Here is a 6,119-nt window from a genome sequence, read left to right on the forward strand (position 1 = left end):
GTTTTATTATTTTTCTTCAACTGCACTTTGAGTTGAGCTCTGCCTAGTGGTTATGTACCAGGGTGATGACCATATGCATTACACATTATCTGGGCTACTATGTGGTGAATCACCCTGATATATATCATTGGCACACTTGACATGTTTTCCATCTTTTAGTGGGTAGCAGCGGCACTGGCCAGTGGATTGCGACATCCGGTTTCCTGCTGATTCTTCATATCTTTTTGTTATCTTGAATATTTTATAAATCATGATATGCTTACTACAATTAAATAAAATATATTTTTGGAATATTTTGGGTATTATTTTGTTGTTTGTTTAACAACACTATAGGTTTATATAGGGTTCTTATCCCTTGCCCTGACTTACAGCTGTACATTGAGGCTTTCTTTTTTGGTTTTATAAGTCTTGATAAAAACCAGATTTTTTTTATTGGTGACTCTTTAAAAATATCCATACGATGCTTGTTCACAAACTACACATTTCTAACATGGCATGATGAAGGCAATGGCATGATGAGAGACAACATGTGTTCCTCTGAAACGTGTAGCTTGTGAAAAAGCACCTTACAGATCTTTTTGAAAGAGTGAACAATAAAGAATCAGGTTTTACCAAGACATTGTGCTAAATCTGTCATACAAGTATTTCACCATTTCCACAGTGGCTTTCTCTGTGCACCATCTCAGCTTCCTGGGAACCAGAGGTTCCATAGTGGAGCAGTGAGCTGGATGACTTTCCCTTCTTGTTTGCTGGTTAGAACATCATAATACACACTTCAGCTGCTGCAGAACCTCATGATAGAAACCTCAGCTGCTCCAGAACTTCATTATGCACACCTCAGCTGTTGCAGAACATCATATTACACACCTTATCTGCTGCAGACCTTATAATTAGGAAAGAGCGAATCGACTTCGGGTGAAACATCCAAAGTCGATTCGCATAAAACTTCGTTCTAATACTGTACAGATAATGTACTGGCTCCGATAAGCTGAAGTTGCAATAACTTCATAAATTAATTTGTACTGTAAAAAAAACATTTCCCGAACTCAGGTTCGGTTCCAAGGTACTACTTCACGAAGCAATAACTTCGGATGATCGGAGCCAATACATTCTAATACTGCACGGAGCTCCTGCTTCATACAGTATTAGAACAAAGTTTTATGCAAATCAACTTCGGATGTTTCATCTGAAGTCGATTCGCTCATCCCTACTTATAATACACACCTGAACTGCTACAGAACCTCATAATACACACCTCAGCTGCTGCAGAATTAACGGCAGATAGTAATATCTCATTAGATAGTTTTTACTTAAGATTCCCTATATATCTACTTTATGTTGGCATAATTTTGAAAATTACAGTTTATTTTTTAGGACGTTAGTAGGCTTAGAATTTAAGAAGCAATTTTTCTAATTTTCTATAAAATTTGCAAAACTGACTTTTTCAAGGACCAATTCAGTTCTGAAGTCACTTTGAGAGCCTTACATAATAAAAACCACCCATTAATGACCCCATTTTAGAAACTACACTCAAATCACTCAAAACAGTTTTTACAAACTGTTAGGCCCCTTTCACACGGGCGAGAATTCCGTGCGGGTGCAATGCGTGAGGTGAACGCATTGCACCCGCACTGAATCCGGACCCATCCACTCCAATAGGGATGTGCACATGAGTGGTGATTTTCACGCATCACTTGTGCTTTGCGTGAAAATCGCAGCATGTTCTATATTGTGTGTTTTTCACGCAACACGGGCCCCATAGAAGTGAATGGGGCTGCGTAAAATTGCAAGCAAGCGCAAGTGCGATTTTCACGCATGGTTGCTAGGAGACGATCGGGATGGGGACCCGATCTTTATTATTTTCCCTTATAACATGATAATACAGAATGCAAAGTAAATTAGGGATGGAGGGGTTAAAAAATAAAAATAAATAATTAAACTCAACTCATCCACTTGTTCGCGCAACCCGGCTTGTCTTCTGTCTTCATCTTTGAGGACCTGGGAGGAAAAGGACCTTTGGTGACTTCACTGTGCTCATCACATGGTCCATCACCATTAAATAGCTTCCTGCTGAAAGGTGGGTGGAGGAAGGTTTTTAAGGAAGTGAGGTGTGCACATGTAATATGGTCATGATTAAGACACTATGTCGAAAAACGCTTTGTGCCATATGGAATTTAAAAGTAAGAAATAAATGCTTGGGATTTTGACTACGGTCTGGATGCAGGAATTTTGCTTTTGTTTTGAAATTCATATACGTTAAAAAGAAGCACAGAGAAATAAATGGGTGTTGACTGGAACCCGTATTACAAAGAACAAAGAAATACTGAAAAGGGTTATGTTATTTTAATGGGGTTGTCTCATGACAACTTATCCCTTATCCACAGGATAGTGGATAAGCATCTGATTGGCGGAGATCTCACCACTGGGACCCCCGCCGATCACTAGAAAAGATGCTGTGTTCCCCTGTTTTAATGAGGTGGCAGGCATACATGGTGTCCACTGTTCCATTTAATTCTATGAACCTCCCAGAGATACAAGCACATGTACTCAGATATGTCCGGAGCACACATGTGTCTGTCACTCCATTCAGATGGGGGAGCATGGGCTGATAGCTCGATCACTAGAGTGGGGGCCCCAGCAGTCAGACACTTATGCCCTATTAAGAAGGAAGAAGTTCCCAGTTTAAGACTATTAATATTAATATGGTCCCGGCTGTGCAGCGCCTGTACTGTGCGTTCTATTCATATATTTTATTCACTGCATTATTTATATTACATACATTGGGGTTATATCCTGTTATGTTGTAGCACATATATAGGTCCTGTTACCTTAAATCCTGATGTGCTAGCATTTCTATACATTGCCATCTCCTCTATAGATTATAGTCATTGTTCGGGCCACAAAACTCCTGAATTAGGCCTCCCTGCATGTGCTGACTGAGGAATTTCAGTAAAGCTGTCTCTGACTGTCTGTGGCTCTTTGAGCAGGCTATATAAACCCCAGCAGATATAGCCCTCATCATGCTGCCGCTGGACTCTAAGCTGCTCCATCTCGGAAGGTAAGTTCTCGTAGTCAGCAGCCGTACTGTTAGCTGGATCACGCTATTTATTGCTCATTGCGCTGTAGTAGCTCAGCTTCTCCTCCAGTGTGATTTAGTCTAATTAAAAAGTAATGCACAGTGATTTAAGTTTTTATGCAAATTTGCTTTGGCCTAAAATATTTAGCAGAACATAATTAGGTAAATGCTCCATAAAGAGCCATTGCGTTACGAGCATGGTGGGTAATAATGAGCTTGGAGGATGGTGAGACCAACTGAGCAGACTTGGAAATGGACCATGGAGAATACTGTACATTGGTCTGTGCCATTCAAGCCAGCTGGCGTCTACAGCAATAATCAATTCTAAGATATACCATTGGAATACATTGTGCATTACTGCATTGATTGCATCATTTTGGGAACAATAATACTTACATAAAAAAAATATATAATAATTACAATTTTTTAGTTCAGATATTTCTTTATTGAATTTAAAAATAAACCAAACATTCAGTGTATCATACAATGGCACAGTTATATCATGGTATACATAGCATTATATACTACATACAGTTTATAGACGTACCAGGGGATTTGAGATACCAATGACCAGGTTCCAACGATAACATCAAAAACATAAACAATAAACCACCCCTCCTGTGCCTTCCCCCGTACCCAGCGCCGCAGTTACCCACTAATCCGTCTTATCTACCATCCCCTTTTCAACCTGTCCGAGCAATACTTTAGTGTATATTACATTCGCATGTAATTCTCAGAACGCACGAATATCCTTCTCTTAACCACACAGCATATCCAAGAAAAAGAGGTATATGCCCGGACATCCCTCTATTCTGACGTTCCTTATGTGCGGGACAATACATCATAATTATTATGGATAGAGAATTTGGTAAAACAGATTCATCCTTGTTTGCCCCTCTATGATCCATACATTTACCCTTTTGATTGGCAAGCCTGGAATATTTATTGGGCAGCACAATGGGTAGCACTGGTGCCTTGCAGCGCTGGGGTCCTAGGTTCGAATCCGACCAAGGGCAACACCTGCATGGAGTTTGTATGTTCTCCCCGTGTTTGCGTGGGTTTCCTCTGGGTACTTTGGTTTCCTCCCACACTCCAAAGACATACTGGTAGGGAACTTAGATTGTGAGCCCCAATAGGGACAGCCTGAAGCTAATGTCTGTAAAGCGATGCGGAATATAGTAGTGCTATATAAGTGCATGCAATAAATAAAATAAATATCAATAGCAGTAATAATGAGAAAACCAGTTTGGTTACATATCATAAAATAGATAAAACTGGCACCAGGCGATATTTGCATTTGTATCCATTCTAAATCAGTTCTTTAGGGCAGATGCATTGGTATATCAATCACGTTCTCAAGCCAGTCAAATTACAGAGCCCAGACAAACATTTTGACATGAGGGATAGCAAAATGTGCCCGAGTACAGATGACAGAATGCACTTACAGCAACTGATCTGTCAACTGCTTAAAATATGAGTTTCTCCATGATTTTATAGCTTGAGTCAGGATACATGCGGCACTTATATGTCAAGGATTTGTGTAACATTTCAAAGAGCTGGGTCATCTGAAATCTAATGAGGGATAGACTGTGATAAATGATTGGGTAAGGGTACGGGCACACGGCACAACGTTTATGTTAGCCAAAACCAGGAGTTAATGAGAAGTCGTATCTGCCCTTTATTCTTTCTCTCCTCTCATGATCCACTTCTGATTTTGGCTTCTAAAGCTGCATCAGGAAACCTGACCATGAGGCCGTACCCTAATAGTGATTATAGCGAGAAAACACCAATCTAACGTACAAGGTCGCCGATGTTGTACATTTTGTATGATATGCATATTCTGGTTATGTGATTGTTTACTAGGCGCCTATGGCAATGGGTTTCTGTCCTCTTCTCCTCTTGGACATGATTCACAAGTAATAAGGGAAGGCATTCGTTTCCCGAAAGAGTAGTAACACTTGAAACAGATGAAAGCAGATGTAAAGGAAAAACTAATAGTAGAGGCTTAAAAAATCCACTGTGGAAGAAACATGTTAATTCATATTTTAGAAATATATTATACATATTTACATAAAATAAATAAATACATATTAAATAAATAAATGGGCCATTTTATTTTACCATTACTACTATATTTCTATTCGTGACAGAACACAAGATAAAATAAATAAGGATTTAATAAGAAAGAGTAATGGCTTATCTATGGTACATTGCCGTTTCATTTCCTAATGCAATCAGCTCTTGTGTATTCTGTGCGCTGTGATCCTTGCCATAAAATAAATCCCCGCAATATGCACAGGTCTCTTATTTGTTTAGTTACATGAGCTGCGGGAAGCATTGCCATAATCTTAGAAGTCCCTGTACAAAAAAGGCCCTACTTTTAATCTCTTCACAGCCTGGGCTCCCTTCAATGCACACAGAGGACATGCGTTCTATGGACCTGTTTGCATGGGCCAATACACAGGAAATTGGTCTGATATGAAGCGTTTACACAGGGCAAGGCTAGTGAAAAATGATGATTTTGTGTGCCACATCACAGATCACCCGACAAACGCCAGCAATTATCAGCAATGAGAGTTCATACAGACATTTGTTCCTAATAATTGCAAATAGCAAGAACCTGTTCCACACTCATCTTCAGTTGGAGATTATTTCTGCCAGTCTGTTCATTGCTAAACCATCTTGCTAATAGAGGGGGAACTCAAGTGGAGACCCCTTGCTCCTCTACGTTTTTTATGTCCCCCTACCCAGCAGGACCTTTAAAGAGAGCTATGCTTTCTTGCTCAGCCTCCGCTCCATCAGCTTCCAGTGCACCCATTCTTCACCGGACTTCCGGTCCCCATAGCTAAACTTCCTGCACTGACGGAGTCACGTGCACCACTGAGCCAAATAACTGGCCCTAGAGGTGGTGTGTCCCTTAGCAGCACATTACTGCTGGGTCACATGCTGCTTGGGGACACGGCACTGCTGAAGCTAGTGACTGGCTACAGCAACACACAAGACTACGTCCCTGCAGGCAAGTCCATTGGAGACAGGAGCACCA

This window comes from Bufo gargarizans, chromosome 1 (genome assembly GCF_014858855.1).
Source record: "Bufo gargarizans isolate SCDJY-AF-19 chromosome 1, ASM1485885v1, whole genome shotgun sequence".
Classification (NCBI taxonomy): Eukaryota; Metazoa; Chordata; class Amphibia; order Anura; family Bufonidae; genus Bufo; species Bufo gargarizans.